This window comes from Camarhynchus parvulus, chromosome 1 (assembly GCF_901933205.1).
Source record: "Camarhynchus parvulus chromosome 1, STF_HiC, whole genome shotgun sequence".
NCBI lineage: Eukaryota > Metazoa > Chordata > Aves > Passeriformes > Thraupidae > Camarhynchus > Camarhynchus parvulus.
This window is the reverse complement of record NC_044571.1, coordinates 112,795,891-112,818,818: the sequence shown is the minus strand read 5'-3', so window position 1 is coordinate 112,818,818 and position 22,928 is coordinate 112,795,891. Positions and strand designations below refer to the sequence as shown.

General features: G+C 39.3%; 1 protein-coding gene across 1 annotated transcript in view; it reads left to right on the top strand.

Moving 5' to 3' along the window:
• EPHA3 (EPH receptor A3) overlaps positions 1-22,928 on the top strand; it is a 176,293-nt gene that overhangs the window by 90,228 nt on the left and 63,137 nt on the right.

Below are 22,928 nucleotides of genomic sequence, written 5' to 3'. Positions count from 1 at the left end.
TTTTAAAGTTACAACTGTATTTGTAAACAGGAACATCTAAAACTGGGAAATTTTAAACTCTAGTTCTTGGGAAACTTTCCTGTTATCAGTGAGTCACGACACTGATAAAATACTGCAAAAAGTGAAGAATGGTGTTTATTTTTCTGATCAAGCCCTGGGTTTAGTTTTGTAATGGCTAAACCACTGCAATTGCAAATAACTTGAGTTGAACAATAATAATTTTTAATTGTATGGAAAGCCTCAATATAGTTTATTTTCCACATGCATCCTTGAGTCTTCTCAATTTAGTTGCCAGGTTATCCTGCGGGAGAGCAAAAGAGAAAGTTTTTTGCTGTTGTCTAATTGTAAACTTCTCAGTGGATTTTTTGATACATGGGAAAGTTTTTTACCATCTCCCTAGGCATTTTTATGATCATTTAAAATATTTGGTTCTGGTATCCGGCTTGATGAACACCTTTGTAATTTAATATGGTTGACATGAGAATCTTCCACTCATCAAAGAGTAAAATCTTTTGTGTTTTGTTTCTCTGAAGTGGGGAGTATAAGATTCTAATGTGAAGTGTGTCATTAGTGATGGTTTGGGGGAAAAAAATAAATTATTATGAATGTCTAGGTTAGCTGTTTAATAATGATGTTATGGTCTTTTTCTTTTTTTCCCCTTTATTTTATTCTTCCTTTAAAAGGAGAGAAGTAGTAGTCTCATGCATAAATCTTTTGTGTGGTTGAGTTTCTGGCTCCCTGGGATCCTTTGGAGAGCTGAATCCCTCTGGCTCTTTCCCAGTGCCCTGACTATGGTACCCAGCTCTTATATGACTGGATAGCAATGGCTTGGACATTAATAGTGGTGTGAGTGGATGCCATTTCATGTGATCTGTACTGATGAGTTGCTTCTTTTCTCTATTCCTGGTTTTTTTTTTTTTATTTTTTTGGTGTGGGAGCATATTCTTAGCACAAGTAATTTGTATGAAATGCAAATGTGCCAGTTGTCCTGGCACTGGTTACCTTACATAACTCCACCAAATGGCCATGATTCAAGAAAAAGCTCTGTTTGTGCAGGTGCTAAGTGCATTTTCAGAAGCCAAAATGTGAAAGTGTTTGTTGTACTGTCAAGAAATCATTCTTTTCACTCGCTACTGAGATGAATTTTAGATTTCCAAACTATGCTTGTGCTATTTGTGATGCACCATCTGCATTCTTCACAGCAACTTTGGCATGACCCTGGCACTGGTTAATAGAGGTTAAAAGGCTCTACCTGTGGTAGCTGGGCTTCAAGCAGGGATGATTTTTGTGTGCCTTACAAAAGATGCCAGGATCTTGAATTGACAGCTTCCATGCTTTGGGTCTGACAGGAGCAGCTAAGCTGTTTTTTGTTGTTTTTTTTTTTTTTCTAGACCTGATAATTATAAATAGAAGATGTCAGATTACAGGTGAGGGAGTGACTCCCCAGATGAAATAATTTAGTGTGGACTTAGTTTTAACAGGATGGAGCAGGGTTTATGGCTTGCTGGGGATGGTGTTGGAACCGTGCAGAGTTCATGCTCTGTGACACCAGGAGAGCACATCTTTGTCAAACCTTGACCAGAAACCAGAGTGGGGCATGCCAGGGTCCTTCCCTTTGCTCCATGAGCTAAGAAACAGCAGAGAATTTCTGGGCTTCAAGGGGCAAACCCCCCAGTATTGATGTGGTTTTGTAGATCCCCATCCTTAGGAAGGAGACAATACTCAAGAGCTGGCCAAAGATCCCAGACTTTCCTTGTGTAATTTACAGAGCTCAAACAGCTTTCTAAGCCACTTCTAACCATAAATATGATGATAACCACTGCAGCATGCCCATATGCTTGCATGAATGCCAAAAGTCTTAACAAAACCAGTATTCAGCAGCAAAGTGTGGGACATTATTTCAGACTTGTGACACTGGAGCTTTGTTCCAGTCCTTGCCACTGCACCAAGTGCAAGGTTTTGTTTGTGTACCAGTTCCTTGCAGAATAAATATTGCTGGTGCAGGCATTCAAGAATATAATCCTGAAAAAAATGGTGCTCATCATACAAAAATCACTGTGTTTGCCTGTTCTGTAGATTGCATTTCATATTTTCTCTACATCTTTTGAAGGTGGCCCATGGAAAGGGCTGTAAATGCCAACAGGCCACAGCACCACAGTGCCTTATTTCTGTCACAGAAGGCATTTTATCAGTTAAATACTGAACAGACCCAGAATTGTGTTTGGCATCCATTTAGGTAGATGTTTAGAATGAAAAGCATGTTATGAATGAGATGCCTCTCACTCCATGACTGCCTATGAAAAATGTGTTAGTCATTAATGGAGGAAAAATGCTATTTTTTATAAATCTGACAGAGTTAGGATGATGTTTTGGGATTAGGGTATGTACATGTCAGTGTGTGTGTGTGCATGGTATAATTTTGAGACCTGTGGCAATGCAGTGGTAATAGAGACCTGAGGGGAAAAAAGAAAAAAAAAAGAAACTTTTTGGGTGGTCTTTTTTTTATAAATATATTTTGTAATTCCTTACAGCATTGAAGCCTTTTTTCTTTTCCCTCGGTGTCAGAGGCTGAAACCTCACTCCACTGTTTAATTTATTGGTTTGGCACCCTTGCTGCTATCACAGGTACAGGAGTCGCAGTGCAGGGCATTTTATCTGCTCACTGGACTACATCAATATAGAATGGATTTCCCCAGGTTTTCAGTTTAGTATAATTCCCTCAGAGTGGTCTAACTGGGTGAAAACTCTGGTTTTAATAGCTGAGAATTACTTGGAAACATTGATGTGTTTTCCATGAGGTTGTCACCATGTACCTTTGGATTATGGTTTTTATGAGGAAAATTAAGTTCCAAAAAGCAGCATGCTATGCAATAGGTGATTTTTAAAGCAATGTTTCTGCAGCAGAGTTGTTGATCTGGTTTTTCTGTGGATGCTCAGAACACCCCACAACCACACACAGGAGTGGTGTCACACCCTAAGAAAAAACCTGTGAATATTTCTTGACTCAGAAATGAAAGTGTGATGTTCCAGAAGCCTTTGAATGTGTGTTTTACGTGGCCTTGCTCTAGCTGACCCTTTAGAGAGCCACAGGGTCTTTCTGGTTTAAATACTTGGTGGAAAATTAAGATCTCAGCTTAAACATCAGAAAACTTGTCATTATGTCAGATGTAAAATATGTAGTGTCAAGAGGTCTGCAGGAGTTTCTACCATTGGCTATGAACTGGGGAAAAGCTTTTAACCTCCTCTTTTATTTTAAACCATTTACAAAAATATAGTGACAGCTCACAGCTGTCATCTTAGGAAGGTCCTTAGAAAGAATTTTAAGAGTTTTGATCAGTTCTTTTTATAAAGACATGAAAAAATAAAAAGTTCTGCCTGTGCTGAACTGTGAGTCTTGTTGAGTTTGCTGGTAAAGGTTTGTATTTTAATACAGGAAAGCTCTGCCTTATCCCCGAGCAAAGCTGAATTCAGGAGTTGAACGAACTAGTCCTATCATTTTTGAAGTTATTTCTTGGGGGATTGGATGGTAGGTTTTCTTTTTTGTACTTGAGTATAATTTACAATTCATTTTATCTGTGATTTTTTTTAAAAAGCATTTCAGCATATTTTTGGAATATGTGTATTGGGTGGATTTCAATAGAATTATTCTTACAAAAGGATAAATGACTTCTCTCAAAGTTCAACTCTGGCCACATGAAGTTTATCATGCTTTTGGTGCAGGGAGCAAACGAACCCCTTAGGTGCTGTGCTGTGAGGAGATACCTTTAGCAGTTTATCTCTAATGTTCAACTGTTGGCACTTGTCACTTCTGGGAGCTCTAATCTTTACCTTTCCCCAAGGAGAGAGCATTTGCAAACATCCCAGTTCCACAACAAACTGTTTCCTTCAGCATCCCTCAGGCACTCAAAGGGATGCCTGGCTTGGAGAAAAATGATGATTTTCTAAACCCACAGAGCTAATTATGCAGAACATTTATGGTGCAAATTCAGAGATGGTAATAAAGGCACTTTTAGCCCTGAACAAAAGCCCAAGCCTGGAGGAAAGGGGAGGAAACAATAGAATATTTCACAGAATATTTGAATAATGAGATCAGTACAAGATTGCACGTTGAAGACACCTTTTAGGCAATTTAGGTACTTAGGCTGAGGAGCTATTATTAAACCACTGAGGACCTAGAAGTGCAATGTTGCATGAGATGATGTGCAAGGATCATTTCCTGCACTTCATAACTCTGTCACCGACTGGCAGCAAGGAGAAAGGAACTTTCTTGTGCATGGCTCAAAGTTTTGGGCTGATTTATGTGACATGGGTGCCCAGCTGGCATGATAGATGAAGACATCTCCTCTCCTGATGAACTTCTTGTTGTTTCACAAGGGCTTTGATGTATTTTGAGCAGGTTTACAACCTGCCCTGTCACAGTTTCAGTGCCCAGTCAGTGGAGACGAATTGGTGATGGCTGGCAGTGAAATCTTAAAAAATGTGCTGACATCCCAGCTGAACCACAGACATACGATTTGATTGATTTTGTTTTGGGTGGGGTTGTTTTTGTTTTTGGGGTTTTTTCTTGGGTTTTCTTTTTGTTCTTTAGTGGATGTAAAGAGTTGCTGGCCCTTGAGGTCTCTCTGCTCTGTTATTCTCAGGAGATGGGGGTTTTTAATTGATGTATGCAGAAATAAATCAGAGTCCCCTTTTTAGTCAGCACTAATGCTTCTGTTACAAAGTTTGCTGGTTTTCTCTTGCTGGGCAGCTCTTTTGGTGTGGTGTGATCTCAGATGCTGGAATATGCAGTCAGCACTTTCTCATTTGTCTCTCTCTGGTGTTAATTACAAAGCCTTTGCAGACTGCACCATTGCTTCTTTTCAACTGTGTTTAGTCAGGCTTATTTCTGAAACTAAATAAAGGAGAAGGAACTGAAGAATTAATACTGGCACCTGCCAGTGCTTGAGTTAATGAGCTATATGAAGGAAAGCCTTGAGAAATTTCTCTCTTTTTTTTTTTCTGTTTTAATTAGTCTGGTTGTCCTATAGCAGCAGTCAGCACTCCGAGTAGTGTTAATTTCTTTGCCACAAGGAACCCCATAATAAAAGAGCTACTTCTCTGTGTAGTTTTAACCCTTATATTTATCATAACCTCTGATGCAAAGAAGAAAACCTAAGCATATGTGCTTCTTGGAAATGCAGGGTGTCACCATGAGATGTTCCTCCACTGCATGCTGAGCATGAAGGCACTAACTCACCTTCACTAAATTTTGGTTTTGGTAATTTTTTTAATAGATATATGACTTATATTTGAGATATAAGAGTGGTTAAATGACACACAGCAAGTTGAGCTGCATTCCTGTCTTGCTGGTCCCTCACACTGAGGTTTTGTGCAGGCTGGACAGTAATAAGCAGCAACTCATTACTGCTGCATGCAAGTGAGTGTCTCCCTTCAAAACATCGCTTGCCTGGTACATGTAAGCAGCTTTTTGAAAGCCAGAGACCAGCACTGTGCCTGTGAAGCCTTTGATCTTAGATTAAAATAATGCTCAGCGTGGGAGGGTGGAACTCAGAATGGTGGTCGGAGTTTGGGAAAGGTGACACAGGAAAAAAGAAATATCAAAAGAGTATTTGGGCCAGATACTCATCAAACAGGGGCTTCATCAACCCAAAAGCCACAAAGAGAGTGAAACAACAGTCACAGGAGGATGCTACTTAGGAGAAAAAACACCTAATTAATGGAAGATATCAGTATATCAGAGTGCCAAAATGGCTGTTTATTGGAATTGCCAGCAGGTCCCTGCTAACTCTTCATAAATGTAAAAGAACTCCCTTCCCATTGTGGAATACTTGCCCAATATTCCCTTTATAGGGGCAGAAAGTACAACTTCCAGACTCCCTGTTTCTAAAGGTTTAGTCTAACTATGGTGTGAGTACAATAAAATTTTCCTTTTCCCATGCCTAAAAAGTAAAGCGCTTCAAATTTTTGAAACATTTTTTAGTGTCACTAAAAAACCACACGGAATAATTTCATAGGAAAAGAGGCTTTTTAACACTTTATTTTTAAAATGGGAATTGCATCTTCTGCTTCTAAATAATTGGTTTTTATTTAATCACTGAAGATTGCCCTTCTCTCCTTGGGGAATAGTTGAGGTTTTATCTTTTGTTTTTTTGCTCTGACACTGTTTCTTCTCCTGTTTATAAGAATTAGACACAAGGTTCTTATACATTAATGGTTTAAAAGTAAATCTAATTAGTAGTGTCATCATAGCAGCCTCTTTCTAAAGTACAGTGGCCATGTAATAAGGAATTACTGCATCAAAAAGGAAATTAATTTTCTTTGTCTTTGCTGAGAGTGGTTAATTAAAAGGAAGGTATTTAACTGGTAAAGATTGGATTGTTTGTGATGTAGGTCTAAATAAAGGGTTTGGGGTTACCTGTGCTGCTGCCTTGACAGCTTTCTTTAGGATAACCAAACACACAAAAAATAAATAATCAGAGGAAGGGAGAGAATTTCTTCTTAATGCTCACAGCCAGATAAAATACTTCTGCTGTAATTCACCTGACTCTTTCACAGCATTTACTTGGGTTTTTTGCTTGTTTTCCTCTAATTTAATATTGGTAGTTAAGACTGAAGCATCTCACTGTCCTCTCTGAAAATAAGAATAGTGGATTGTAGATAAAGCATTGGGCAATCTGAAATCTACCTTTAAAATATTTCTCTTTTTTTCCTACACATTAATTATTTTTTTCTACAAGGATCCAAAGTATCTTATTTTCTTATTTATGGCAATATTAGGATTAAAGGACATAATTAAAGGACATTAACTGTCAGTGGAGTTGCATCACTGGGGCAAAAGGAGGGCCCCTTATCTCTGTGTGGATGCATGAATAGCACCAGTTCAGCATCTGCCACGTCTATTTAAAATAATAATGAATTTAGTCCTTAGGAAAGCAGAAGATTAACAACAACAACAGCAGCTCTTGCCAGGATTAGGGTAGGGAAGTGCTGCAGCAGCATTTCTCAGCCACTCTGCCAAGACACTTGAGTTGTAGCTGGTGAGAACAAAGCTGTTTGAGCCATTTAAATCCCAGTTTGCCAGAGGAGCCTCCCAGGTCCCAGAACACGTGTGCTCAAGATGTGGGTCCTCACCATGGCTCACGGCTTGCTGCTCACACCCATGGCTGACAGGCAGCAAAGCCTTTGTGCCTCTTTGTTTGTAATAAATTCACGTCATGGCAAGGGTTGAAAGTGAGATTCAGGGATATTAAAGGCTTAAAAAGAGCTTCTGGAGTAATTTTGCACTTGGGTTTGTGTTATTGCATGACAGTGCTGCTGGTTTGCCACAGTGGTTCTTTGTCACAGCCAACCCTGAGCCCTCTGCTTGAAATGATCTCAGCATCTCCTTTGCCAAATCATTACGCTATTTGTTTTTAGTAGTTTCCTTTTCATCTTTAAGATGTTAGCTTTAATTTCTTGACTACAGGCATTTTTCTCTTGCACTTGCCTCACTTTTTTTATGAACACTTCTTAGGCTCTTACAAATAATGCTAAGTTTCAGCAGTGTTTTTCCCCTGGGTAGCTGTTGGGACCACTTTTAAAAATTGAGACTCTACACAGGTACAGCATTTTGTTTAGTGGCATTTTCTGGAGGCTGTTCTGAACAGAGTTGGTGGCATTTTTAATATAAACACTGTGCACATGCACTTCACCACCAGGTAGGTGGACCAAATTCTCCCACTGGGTGAAAGATTGGACATGTCTGACAACAATTTTTGTGATTTGCTAAAGACTTATTAACTATATATATATATTTTTAAGATATATATATATATATATATATATACATACACATATGCACACACACACACACATATATATATGTATATGGAGAAATGTATAAAAACTAATAAATAAAATAATAAAACTAATCTTCAACTGAAACATTTCGAAACCAGAAATGTCACCATCTTCTCCCTAAGTCAATGGTATTTTTTTAAGTTTGGAATGTAAGATGTTCTGGTTGTAGCTTCACTATTTCTGTTTCATGGACCAGTTTATAATTTTATTATTATAACTGATCATCTTTCTCTCTCTTGTTCCCTCTCTTTTTAATTATTTTTTTTTTTAATTCTCTCATCCATTATGAATCCCAAAGTTCAACAGCAAAATAAACCAGAGAATGCTGTTACTGTCTTTCTTCTGTGCTGGGTCTTAATATTGGAGGCAGAAAATTAGTGGTAAAGATAATGAAGGGATTTCTTTGCTTCTTTAGCTTAATTAAACAGCAGATAGCTAAAGGAAATAAACAGACTAATTCTGGAAAAGATTGTATTAACTTTCTCATCGTTTTAGGATTATAAAACAGTAAATAATGGAATATGTGTGTTTTCCTCCCAAATAAACTCCCTCAAATAATAAGAATTAATGCATTAATTTATTAGTTTTTATAAATTTTAATTATACAATTTTATACATTTAAATTATACTTTTTAAAATTAGTGCATTAATTTGTTATTTTTATATATTTCTCCATATATACACACATATATCCATATATATACATATACATATATATACATATATATATACACACACACACACACACACACACATATATATATATATATATATATATATATATATATATATATATGGTTAATAAGTCTTTAGGAAATCACCTAAATCATAGGAACTCCTGGATACTCTTGTGGAAAGACAATGAGAATGGAAAAATGGGACAAAATGGGACTCAACAGTGCTGTCCTAAAATTTAGAAGCTAAATAATCAAATGACTTCTGTAGGGTTTGTATGGTTTTGGCCTCTCTCCAGGGTGTGTTGGGATTTTCCCACAGAAATGTTAGAAATGCCAGAATCAGTCATTTTGCAATACAGATTTTTATCTGTGTTTATCAGGAAATCCTGTTGGCTCGTGTCAGTTTTTTCTCTTAGCTCTGCTGCTGTCCCAGTTAGTGAGAACAGCTTTATTAGATAATTGCAAACACATATGGGGACATAATTCTGATTTAAGAAACTCTTGCTTGGATTCAGTGCTTATATTCTTGTTCAGCACATCAGCAAGCTGTCTAGCTTCAGATGAGGTTGTTGTTTGATATTGATTTATTTAAGTTTCTGCTAGTCATGTATAGATCCTGGCTTCATTTCAGGCTAATTTGGTTTTAACTGAAATTGATGAAGCAGCTATTTAATATAAGCTGATAGAAATGACTGCTAAGCTAGAGATGTGCAAACCTCCAAAAAACAAACAAAGAAAAACCTCAAAAAGCTTCTTCTTATGTGTGCATTTGAAGTAATCTTTTGAGCTGCTGCAAAGGGGGGGGGGGGTGATTTTTTCTTATTGCCAACTACAAAAATACAGAGTTTCAGATTAAATTGTGAAGGTATAGCTAAGAAAAATATCAGTGCACAGAGATTTTTTTGCTGAAAGATAAAAATAGACCTCGTCTAGTTATATTGGTGTAATTCTATGAAATGTAGGGACTCCTACAGATGGGAGATCCTGCCAGGGGTAGGATGGGGACAAGTGGTTCTCTAGTCCTGTGTTCTCTTTCTGACAGTGAAGAATCCCAGGTGCTTGTTGTCTGTGGTCTGCTTTTCTATTTGTGAGTATTTAATAATTCAAAAGACTTTTTTATGGGTTTTAAAGGCCCTTCCAAGAAGCTCCTGGCCCTTGAGGTGGCCTTTAAGGAAGGACCTTACTGCAGAACTGCTGGAGTGGGCAGGGGGGATCTGGAGGAGACTCCCACTCTCTCCCCAGAGGCAAGATCAACTTTAACATCGCTTTTCTCATGCTGCCTGGTTACTTTTTTCTCATTTATAATCTGATCATGCTCTCTTTCATCCCTGGAAACAACCCCTTAAATGTTCCAGAGTAGATTTTATTTCCCCCACTTATTCTTTTATATTTTCTGTTCGCTTTGCCCCTGACTTAGTCACTGCTTCAGTAGCTGAGGATCTCTTGGAGTCAGATTTGAATCCTGTTTTCCATATGTGGGCAAGAAAAATGGCCTGTTCAGCAACTTTTTAATAACTTTTTCCATTATTCTGTATACTAATTTTACCAGTCTCAAATATATAATTAGATAGATAAAGTCTACAGATAAAGCCAAGCCCCTACTAATCTCTTTTCACCACTCAAAATTCCTGCAGTCAAAAGCAGGCTACGTAGAAGCAAATGCAGTTCCAATTTATTTTAATGGGAATTCAGGATTTTCAGATCGTGGCTGATTAGAACTGCTCCTGATACCAATTTGTAGTAAATTATTCTTGTTTTGCATAACCCCCAAACATATTAATTTGCTACTTAAAACTGCTGCTGCCTGCTGCTAACAATTAGATAACCAGGCTGTCAGTCCAAGTTTTTCCCCACTGAACTTGGCAGGGTTTAAGTGGCCCTTTTCTGCCTCACCTCTGGGAGTCCATCCCCAAAGAGCCAATATTAAATTTAGCAAAAATGAGGACTGAATAATCACATGGATTCTGAACTGCTCATCCAGGCCAACTCTGCTCCTGCCTGAGTTGGAACTGTTTCAGGAGCACTTATGAAACGGAGTTATTTTAGTAGGCTGGAATGTTTGGCTGTGAAAATAACATAGTCATTTTTTCCTCTGTATTGGGAGGGACATCACTTAGGTATTGCACACAGCTTCTACTTTTTACTTGGACTGTGGCATCTTAGTGCAAATGAATGTTGGGGTAGTAGACTTATTTGAAAAGAAAAGGAATTACATGACAAAATGCTAATTAAAAAATTTTAGACTCTCCTCCTATTGTTTCATGATTGTTTTCTACTGTTTTCTTTATATCCTTAAATATTTTCTTCCCTCTCTTGATGGTCCTGTAGTTAATTCAATTTGGTGTTTGTTTACAGGCTTTAGTTTCAAATTGTTTTGATTGTACAAAACTTTTCTGGGGCAGAAATTACCTAATCAAAAGTAGCCCTTGGAAGGGCCGTGAGTTTCTGGTGTAGGCCTTTTTTCAGAGAAATTTCTCTGTAAAAACACCTGAAAAAGTCAAATGGTAGGAAAAAAAAATGGAGAGGGAGCTCCCCTGCATCCTTTCTCACATGTTTTAGATGCAAGGGGAAAATGGGTTTGGTTTATTTGGTGACTGCTGCCATTACAGCTTCCTTAAAATGGTTGGTTATTAGCTATACATGAAGAATCCACCATGGATAAGCACTCCTAATTTCTGAGAGATTTATTTTCCTTTCTCTGCTGCTTTGGAGGTTTTGTGATGCAGGTGCAGAGGCTTGGAATCATTGCCTAAACCTTGTGAGGTGTTCCCTTTGTAAGCCAGGAGTTTTAGAAGAAAGGAGGTTTTGTTAATAGAAAGAAGTTTGGGGGTTTTTAAAATAGAACATTGTTCTTTATTACTAGATGAGCTCTAACGCCTATTCTGATTTTGTTGTGCCATAAATGTAAAAGATGCAGAAATTACTGTGATAAGAATGAGGTAAAAAATATCCATATCTTCCTGGAGGCTTTGGAGAGTGCAGGGGGCAGGGAGAGATTTTCAGTGTTATGCGCCAATATAGGATTTTATAATGCAATCTAAAAACCTGATATTTTCAAGAGGGTTGAAAGAAATGCTGACAGCAGTTTCATTTCTTTAAGAAGTAATGTCTGTAAAACCAACTTTCTTTTCAGGGCTGGCAACACTGCAGGTATACAGAGACTGACAGGTATTAATCATCCTAAAAGCCACAAGTCTAGAATTTCTGCGCCTGGCTGCCAAGCAGCTTAATGTGAAAGGTGAATTTATATAATTATTTTGCCCCCTGCAGATTCAGAGATTCAGAGTGAGAGAACTGGAGGGTGCAGAGGAAGTGCTCCACGTGTCCCTCTGTACATCTGGGAATTACTCCTCCTTCATGCCTGTAATCATCCACTGAGTTTAGAATTTACTGTGCCTCTCAGGTGGTGTTAATCAATAACTAAATATTGGAGGATTCTTCTCTCAGGTATGGGCTATTGAGACAGAGCTGGAAGAGTGTTGACTGATGAGCCATCCATAATTTTTTACTCTTAGTGAAATCATTAATGTTTATTACCTGCACTGCTATTTCTAAAAAGATCACTCATATTCCAATGTCAGTGTGATACTAGAACAAATATTTGGAAATTAGATAAACTTCATGTTTGTGAAATGCCATAAAGTCAAAAGAGATTTAGAGAACAAAACATTTCAGTTCATGTCAGGGATTGACCGAAACAATAAAGTTCTGTTATTTTCTTATTAACTTCTTTCAATCTCCCTGAAAATCTTCTTTCTTTCTCCCCTGTACTGCAAGATACTAAATTTACACTAAAACTAGAGTTTTGAACAACTGTTGAACTTCTCATTTTGTCTTAGTAAAATCCTCTTAGAACTAGAGAAAGGCCAAATTGTTTGTATTTTGTGCTATGAAAATGTAGTAGGGAAAACTATCTATAAAATATTCACTTTGTAAAGACTTGGCTGGATTTTTGGGTGCAGCTCATGTTACATGCAAAGAGTTCTGATGGAAGGTTTACAAAGTTATATATAGTGTGAGAAGAAAGATGACTCTACTTATTGTCATTAAAAAATGCCCAACAGATAAAGCACGAGGAAGGTGCCACCAAGCAAGCAGGGCAGAAATATTTCCCACTTGCCGGGTAACAGGGAGGACTAATCTGATTCAAGGCAAATTTACAAGCATTGCCTCACTCTTTTCTAAACTGGGGCTGTTGGCAGCTGTTAAATCAATTGTGAGCATTACAGCTCTTAAGTTACATTATTCATCAAGAATAACAAGCCTGCTTGCTGCTTGCCTCTTCCAAATGCTTGCTGCACACACTTTTAACCCAGTCTTCACTGCAGCCAAGAGAAGAAGTGGAAAAAGAGCAAAATGTTCTTTAAGAGCAAATCCTAATGCAGGAGGAAAGTTTTCCTTGTTAGGGAACAGTTAGAAAATGCAAATAAGTGTCCCAGTTCCCAGCTGGGCCTGAATACAGCAGCTCAGAATTCCTGTCCCAAGGGGCACAGAGCAGCAGAGATAATGGTCATGGTGCTGGGGGAAGCTCCCTGGCCCTTGCACTGCTGGCCATGCCCAGACAGGGTATTCAGGATTTATAAAGCAGTGCTGAAGGAGGGTCACTGCACAGATTATAATTTATAATTATAAATTAATTTATATTTTATAATTATAAATTAATTTATAAGGGGGGAGAAGACGAAGCGAAGGGCTGCGTGTGCCATGTCCTTGGCACCAGGTGGGGTTGTGAGGGCTTGATGTGAGCTGCTGGATCTGCAGGGCCAGGTTTGTAACTGTGAGAAGCTGTCACAGCCTCACTTTGTGATGTCAGGGCAGCAGAACACAGCACTGATGGCATTTGTGTTAGTGGGAGATCATTTCAGATTGCTTAGGCTATAATGGGACATTTTGCTAATGCATTTTGACAGCACCTTCAAAATACAGTTACACTTGCCTATCATAATCACTTGTTGTATATTCCTAATCTGACACACAGGACAGGCAGCAAGGAGAGGAGGAAGGGAAAAAAAAAGTAGAAATGCTTTAGTGACTTACATGGACATTATTACTATTACACTTTAACTGGATTCCTGTCTGAAGCACAGAGCCTTTTATAGAAGAAAAACTTTCCATGGGATGCTCACAGCTGACATGTACCCTTTTTCTGTGAGTGTGGTGGGGAAATGAGGGCTCATGAGCTGCTGAACCATGGCTTTGCAGAAAAACCCAGTTTAAGGAACTTCTTCTAGGGTTATCTTCTAGTCCAGGGTTATCCCAAGCTGAATCCTTGCCTGCCTGTGGTACACATTTTGTCCCAGCACAAGGCTGGGAGCTTCATTTGTGGCTGGAAAGCTTATGTGGGATCTCACCAGTCTGCAAAGCTTTTGTGTCAGGTGTAGAGATTGATCCATCAGCCCTGGGCTCTCAGAAATGCACCCGGTTAGCAGTGAATGTGAAATGTGTAACTGCTTAGTCAAGGACAAACCTTTTTCCAATTCTGCTCTCTATATTGGCTTTTCAAATGTAGTATTTAGTGAAAAAAAGGTCTCAATGGCAAGTATGCTGGAAACTAGTTGTCCCAGTCAAAGTTACATCAATAAGAAGGTAATTATTTCTGTTACAACTTTAGTTTTCAAGAACAGATTTTCTTGACTTGATTGCTTAAAATTGTTTGGGTTTATGTGCTATTTTGTACCATTTGTACCAGTTTAATGTTTACAGCATTCTTTTTGCTGGAATCTTTCTTCTTCTTGAAACTTAGCCTACAAAAGAGAAAGCCTTTTTTATTGTCCTGAGATTTGTTCAGAAAAAGTAAAATAGATCTTTTGGAAACAGACCTGTGATCAGAGCTTTGCTAAGCAAAGTAACCAGATGAAATTTGACTTCCCCATTATCTCTTAGTAAACTCCAAAGAATTCTAATGGGAGTAGTTGAGAATATTCCTAGTAGGAAAAAAACCCCACCCTATTCTGCGTCGGTTGGTCCTGATAGATACAGAATGTCAAATCTCATGGTGGATTCCCTAAATGCTTCCATGTTTTGAGGGTTTTGGATGTCCTTTCAGCCTCCTTGGTTTCTGCTTTTGACTGTTAAAGTAAGAAGTGGGAAAAAAATTAATAGAAAACCAATGTTGTAGTTAAATCCATGGTGTTTGCAATATTGTTCCTTCACTCAGAAAATGGCATGGTGTCTATATAGTAAAACCTTTCTTATAAAACAATGCAGAGTCATAGAAGGCATTGTAATTCTGTTTTGTGGTTCTTTTCCCCATAAAGTCCAGTGGAATTGCAAACTGTTAATTGAACACGTGGCATTGGATATCAGCACACAGTATTATTTGTTAGAAAAAGCACTGAGCAGAACAATGCAAACTTAGTTTCCTGTCCCTTCTGATAAATTTCCTGCATTGAGAAGTGAATGCTGTTGGAGAATATTGAGTTCTTGTTTCTGTTGCTGATTGTAAGGAAGGATTTCATTCTGTAGCAAATACCCTGTAAAATGCAATACATCAGATTCTTTGTTTTCTAAACAGCTGAGATTCTGCCCCCCTTGGATTCACACAGGTAGCAGGCAAGGGAATGAAAATGCTGAACTGTGATTTTTTAAAAAAATTTACATTTAATTGGATTTTTATTCAGCAGGTAATTGCTTACCCTGCAAACTCAGACTTTTTTAACACATGCACACAAAATGCATGTTAGGTAATTAAGAAATTTATTTTTAAAAGGAAAAATACCAAGGAAGAAGAGGCAAAAGCTAAGGCACACAATGCAGAAATGCACTTGAGTGTTCAGATAGTTTTTTGCAAAAGCCTTTCTTTTCAGCTGTGAGAAGATTGTCAGCTCACAGATGTCCCCAGGGACTGGAACTGTTTAATTTTCAGGCTTTCTGCTGGAAGGATGAAAATACAGTCGATGAAAAAGGAACACAAAGAGAAGAGGATGTTCTGACAATGATGAAGCTGTAATGTTTTGGGTCTTCTGTTTAAAGCTTTTCTTTAGAAATCACTGAAACCTCTCTTCACATGACAATATGTGTTTATATGTTTAATGGCTTTAGATAAAATCATCCTCCTTTTGCCAGATTCTGACAGCACAGAGATATTTGAAGGCTGGCACTCATGGCTTAAGTCTACATTAGCAAGGAATGTGGCCAAATAGGAGCATTCAGCAGTGGGAATTAAGGACTTTGTGCTCATACCATGACGATCTAAGCATTTAAGTTTCACTTCAGAAAATCTCTATCAGGTCCTACAGACTTCCTGTAGCAGGGAGAACCTCTTCCAGTATACCTGGAATAGATGTATTTGTGTGGTCTGGACAAACTTTATGCTGTGAATCATATGACAAGAGGGGGAGAAGTGGGATTTTGCTTTAAAAGTGTGGCTAAAATATAGGTGCAGCCATTAAGTGATATTAACAGCATCACTAGCAAAGCAATGGCTGTTTCCTATACACTGCTGCAAATTACAGCCATTTTTTGATACCCTAAATTATATCCCAGATTTAATGATAGTGTGTTAAACCTTAGGGATTTTTTCCCTATAGGTTTAAGTGCTTGCCATTGCAGCAGCATTTCTCTTCTAAAGAGCTTCCCTTTCCCAGCACCAGCTCTCAGTGAATTCAAGAAGTAATAAGTCAGTGGTTGGCGGTGAAAGTAGCACTGAACAAGGCACAGACACACAATTTCAGCTTCAATTTCAGCTTTTCAGCCACTGTTCACGTGAGTGCTTAAAAATGTGAACTGTGGTTTTGATTTGGGTTTTTTTTGGTTGGTTGGTTGTGTTTTGGAAGGGAGGATAGCAAAGTGTTTCCTTCCTAAACTTTATGTGCCTCTGACCATGCCTTGCCTCCAGTGGTTGAATTCAAAAATGCAGTAAAATTGGGAAAAAGAACTAGCTTTGAGGTATGAGAATTTGTGGGAAATGAATGTACAGACATTCTAATCACTGGCCATTAACTAAGCCATTCTATTTTTATTTTATCAGCATCTGGTATATTTAGTGTTGTGAAATTGTCATGTTTAAGCCCAGCTGACAACTAAGCCACTCACTCCCTCTCCCCTCATGGGATGTGGCAGGGAATCAAAGGAGTAAAATGAGGAAACTTGTGAGTTGAGAGAAAGACAGTTTGGTAGGGAAAACTAAAGCCATGCACAAGGAAAACAAAACAAGGAACTGATTCCCCACTCTCCATCAGTAGGCAGGTGTTCAGCCATCCCCAGGCAAGGTGGGATGGAACATCCCTTTGGCCAAACTGGGTCAGCTGTCCCAGATGTGTCCCCTCCCAAATCCTTGTGCACCCCCAGCCCGCTCAGAGAAAACCTTGACCCTGTGTGAGTGCTGTTCAGCAGTAAAAAATAAAAACTTGGTTGAATTGTCAACACTATTTTCAGCACAAATGCAAAACACAGCCCCATAGCAGCTGCTATGAAAAAAAAAAAAATTAATCCTACCCCAGCCAAAAGCGGCATTAGAAATAGATCGTCTTTTTTATGTCAGTGGGCTGCTTGTGACAGGTAATGAGTTAACAGCTCAAGAAACCAAAGTCCTCTCTTTTTTACCAACAAAATAAGTTCAGCAAGGGTGTGAAGAACACAAGCTTCCCCCACACTGCTCGAGCAATGTGCCTCAACCCTGACCTGAGAGCAAATCTCTGAGGGAAAAGGCGTTTGTTAAATTTCTTTTCCAATTAATTTGACAGCTCTGCTGAGACTCCTAACAAAAGTACTAATTCATGCAAATTGCAGTAGTGGACCTGTGTCATCAGGGAGCTGGGCTGGGCTCTCTGAAACATCACACAGGCCACCAGGCAGCATTTTGATTAGAAGGTGACACTGGGTTTGGAGCCTGTTCTGCATTAATTTTCTCCCAGGGACAGCAAAAGATTCCTGAATGTGCTAACAGAGGTGGGAAGTTGCAAAAGAATATTCAGCCTCAGTAAATGCATCATCATCTTCCCTCCATCCCTGAGAGAAAATTTATATCTTTTATATGTCTGAATTAACTGTTCTGACTTGGGATCTGTGCATTGCCTGGGAGATGCACAGGGATTTTCCATGGGTTACTCAAAATAAAAACCAAAACCCAAAACAAAGCAAAGGCCCAAATGTGTTAGAGAGCAAGATATAATCTGTGGTCCAATATATAAATCAATTGGTTTCATCAGAGATGTCATGGGAAAAATAAGAACATTTTCCACTGTGTAAATGACAGTGTAGAAACAGAGATAGGTATGATCAAAGGATCAGAAGATATTCCTGCAAAAGCTGATGGAAAAGTTTGTGTTTGTTCATCACAGAAAAGATAAGCTCATGATAGATCTTTGTAAGATGAGGAATGCCTTTGAGAGGACACATCAAGAGCAGCTGGTCTTCCTGTCATGTAATAAAAACCAAGGGGACATTGATTTGGTGAAAAAAGTAACAAATTTGAAGGTAAATTGAAGGTAAGATGAATTTTTGTACTTCATATCAACTACCTAAAGTGGAGCAGAATGCATTGCAACCAATAATTTGCAAAAAAACCCCAAATATTGGATGGTCTGCATGAAGGGCAGTACAATGATGATTAACATAACTATCTTTGTTAAAAAATAAATTAACACATATCTCTAACCCTATATTTCCAGGTTTTTGAAATAGTATTTGAGCTGTAGGTGGGAGGGTGTAACAATTTATATGGCAATTTATAAGCATGGGTTTATTAAATTCCTCTTTAAGGAATACCTGTTTAAGTGATGCCTGTTTTAAAGGTTTAAGTGATCCACTAAGATTTCTTTCCCCCAAAACTGACTGCAGAGAAGACACAATGCCTGACACATTTTGAAACCAGGTGCTTGCATGCCCAGAAGTGGGAATCTCTTTGCTGTAAAGAGGTTTTAGGTCTGTTTTAGGTCTGCAATATTTGACATTGCACTTTAAACAAAGCTGCTGGCAGCAATCCTGGCTGAGATGCACTGCACAAAAAGAGACACAGAAGCCCTGCAAGGCACAACGTGCAGCTATTACAGACTTTGGGTTTTTTGTGGTTGAAAGGTGCAGTGTTGTTCCCTCGGGACAGCGCTATCTCTTATGTACATATAATTAATATGTCTGCCAGTAACAGTTATTAAACAAAGGAACAGGAATTGTTTCTGCTCAATGGCTTGACCTGGGAGTAAAGCCAATTTAAGAAGCATCTGATTAAAATATGTTAAGGTCACAGATCACTATAAAATATGAAGAGGGGAGGAAAAAGGCAGAAATTTGCTCATGAGGAAGATTAAATGCTACTGATTTTTTTTTTGTGCTAGCAGCAGCTTTCAGGTGTAAAAAATGAGAAGTGCTCATTCTGAGGAGTGTTTTCCTAGAGACATTTCAGTGTCGCATTGCACTGAATACTTGCTCCATGCATATCTCATGGATGATGCAAGAATACACATAGTAAGATCATTTGTGAATTTTAATTTCTTCAACAGACAGAATAGAATCCTACAGGCAAGGAGAGAAAGTCAATATCCTTTCCTCTTTCTGGGGATATTCTTAGGGTACTGGTGATGGGGTCCAGTCACAAGAAGAGCTTTTATCCCTCATTAGAGCCTTTTTCAATCTTATTTTTCTCTTCCCTCAGGTGCCAGTAGCACAGCCCATCACAGAGAAAGCCTGCTCTGCATGTACAGCAATAGCCTTTAGTTTTGAGGGCTGCTCACTTAAGTGGTGTCTTTTTATTCAGGTCTGATGACAAAAAGTGTGCCTGAAGTTCAGTGGAAATATGAATCAAAAATACAGTCTAATTTTTAGAAGCCTTTTTGGGCTGAGTTGGTGTTCAAGAAGTTACAGAGAGGCTCAGGAGAGAGAGAGGATGCTACAGACATGTGGAATGCTGTAGAATTTATGGCTTTTCAAATAGTGATAAACAACCAGAGCTGCTGAAGGTGGTTTCGTTGCTCTGAGGGATTTTGAAGGAAATCTACTTTATAAAATCTGCTGGTGAATGGGGCACCATAGTGGGAAAAAAAAGGGGGAAAAGCTGTGTAAACACTTTCAAAAGGAACTGGAGAACAGTTCAAAGATGCAGGGCTGTGTGTGGACATTGAGGTGAGCCAGTAGCATTTTAAGGAAAGACTGGACACAGCCCAGTGCCACGGTCTCATTGACATGGTCGTGGGAGGTGATAAATTGGACTTGATGGTCTCAGAGGTCTTTTCCAGCCTAATTGATTCTGTGATTCCCTTCCCAACACACCTGCCCAGCCAAAGGTCATTCTGTGATGACCAGGTCCAGCTTCAGGCCTTTGTACCTGTTAAAACACAAGCAAATCTATGTCCCTGCAGGGACTGGAGGACTTTCTCAAAATCCTGGAAGTGAAGAATGGGCCCTGATATGAGAAATAAAATACTAATTAGTTCAATTAACTCACCTGCTGCTGCTCAGAGGACAGTGGGAATAGTTTGCAAAGCCCCTCTAAGAGTGGCCACTTCATGGGGAATGCTTCCCTGTCCTGGCACAGGAGGTTTGTCCTGAGTTGCTCTGATTTGTCTCGTTAGTGCACACTCTGAGGATGTGTTATCTGTGAGCTGCACAGGTTTGTGACTGAATTCTCTTCTTGGTAAATGCTGTGCCTTAAAGCCTCAGTGACATTTCACTCCCGGGCTGTCTTAATGAAGAGCAGAGGAAAAAAGAGAGGAAACAATCAATGGGTGGGTGCTGGTCAGCCGTGCCATGGATGTGTAATCCACTTCCAGCCTGTTGTGATGCTCCAGCCCTGCCTAAAAAGCACAAAAAGCAGAGCTCCTGCCGGGCTGGGCAGTGCCAGGCAGTTTCTAAATGAAGTTTCCCTGACCTTGTGCAGGAGATGGGCCCTGTCAAGCCTGGAGTGCTGGGGCTGGGACATCCCCAGTGCAGGCTCCACTTGTTCCTTGGTGTTTACAGCTGGGAATTGCTGAGATTGCTCTGTGTGCAGGGGGCTGCAGGACCTGAATGCTAAAATGCTTCTATTTGCCAACAGATTTATGTTTTAATTTAAAATTAATTCCAGTTTAAATTAATAATTTAACCCTTAATTAGGAGCATGTTTTCATCCCAAGCAGATTAGTCAGGCTGAGGCAAAATTCACTTTGCTGCAGAAAAGACAACCACATTCCTTTAATCAGTAGCTACCACAGACTGTTGCATGCATTTGTTTTCCTCTCACTGAATTAACTTTCTCTGCTCTCTGTCTCTGAGACAGACTCATCAGTTAGAGCTTAAGGAAGTTCATTTTCACACAGTAACAAGGACAGCCAGAGTCCTGAAATTCTGACTAACAGGTGACTCAATAAAGTCATCCTGGCATCACAGCCAAACAAAAGAGACTGAAATCAGAATAAATGCAGTTTTAGAATGCTGCAGATGGGAGTTACCACAGGAGTCACCAGAGACACCAGGCTTGAGGAGATCTTCCTAATAAAGCAAAACCAGCCAACCTTGCTCTACAGTTTATATCACATATGTAGAAGCTCCCAAAGTTTCCTTGACTCACTTTTAGTGTGCTAACAGTTTTTTCTTCCTGGCCCATTGCATCTACTTCCTCCTGCATTGTTCCCCATTGAGAAGGAAAGAAAAAATGCTTTGTTTTTGCAAGAAGTTGTTGAGTAAAAGCAACTGCTGTTCACAGCTGGTTTCCATGCTAAAATTAGAGATTTTGTGAAGACTTCCTATGCTAATTCCTATGATTTTTTTCAACCTAATGAAACCAAAGCCATGGTACTTGCCTCAAAAAGCCAAAGCTTCTTTTATCAGTACATGTAATCCAATTTGTCTGACAGAGAAATTAATGCCTTTTGAAGTAACAACTTTATTTTTTCTCGTATATCAGAATTTTTTAAAAAAATTATTAGAAAAGGAATAATTACAGGAAGTACATTGACAATATTTTTCATTGGCACCTCCAGTTCTGAGCTTCAGTTTCAAGTGTAAATGCTTTTTTTTTTTCCTCCTTTGGGCTGCAGTTGTGAGTAATCTGAAATTGGTCTGACAGACAAAGGCAGAAAGTGCAAGACAGCCTGAGGGGAAGACATGAGATTGGGATGCCCTTGCTAGGGCACATTGGGACAGCAGGAATCTGACTGGCTCACCCCCCTACTGACCATCACCACTTTTTCTTAAATGAGGTCCATGAGTTTTCACCTCAGGGATGAAAGAGACATTGATTAATGGAGCAGTTTCTCTTCTTCACCCTTTTGAATCTGTCTCTTCTAATGCAAGCTTGCTTACTTGTGTTAAATTAATTGCTTTTATTAAAATACTGATTGTAGGGTCTTTCTTTTTTGTCATTGCATTAAACTAGCAAATATATTTATTAAAAGATTCTGTTGTATAGAATCATAAATACATCACTATCTCATAAAGGTAAAAGTGTCCCTTCAGGCTGGTTAAGCAAAACCATTGGAGTTTAATATCTGGTAGCAAGTTTCCATGGTAAGTTTTGATGGAAGTTGTCTGAATTAATGAGGGAGCTGAAGTGTGATATTTATTCCTTATTGTGTTTGCTTAGTTATTATTGCTGGTAAGAAGGGGATTGGCCTCTTTTCTGCCTGGCTTGCTGTCTCAGGGCTGGGAACAGAAGCAGTAAAGTCACTGGAGGTTCCTCTGTCAGCCCGAGGGGCTTGCTTGAGGTGCCTCATGGGCAGCACATGGGAGGGAATGGCATTTGAGTCGTGAAAGGCTGCAAAAATGACAGCTGCACAAAGAAAAGAACCCAAACCCAATTGTTTCCTGCTGCATTTCTTCCTAGTGGAGGGGTGTAAGAAGGACTTACTTAGGTTTCCTTTATTTCCTCCAATTAAATGGGAATCCCCAAACCCGCTGGCAGCCTTTGAGGAGAGGGGAACACCAAAAGTGCCAGCTGGACAGGTCGGGCAGGTCCACACTGCTCACACAAGGTCACTTGTAGCAGTTCTGCTTTTCCTTAGCAATTCTTACAATTCTGCTGTAACAGATTGTCTGCTGGGGCCTTGACTCAGAGGCTCAGACTCTGGGATGTTTCCTCAGGGCTTGCAGGAGAGAACTTGGAGCAGGAGCTGCCTTTGGCAGCTGCTTTGCTGCAGCCTGGAAGTTGGAAGGAGCAGCTGCAGCCAAGCACTTCCCTTTGCCAGGGCTGGGAAGAGCTGGAGGGTGGCTGAGATTGGCACTTCCCTGTGAAACCCTTCGTGCTCCTCCTGCTGTCCCTTGGTGGAGGAGGCTGTCTCTTTTTGAGATGTTTCAGAGAAGAGCAGTGTAGTTGTTCTCTCAGCATTCACCAGAGCTTTTCATTCAGGTGTTCAGCATCAGGAGCTAACCAACAAATCTGCCTTGCCCAGGTGTTTATTTAGGTTTTGGTGATAGACAATAATAATTCCTCCCTCCTCCATCACTTGAAAAGCTGCTGGAATATCTTTCAGAGCTTTTTCCCACCTCAGGCTGCCCGTCTAA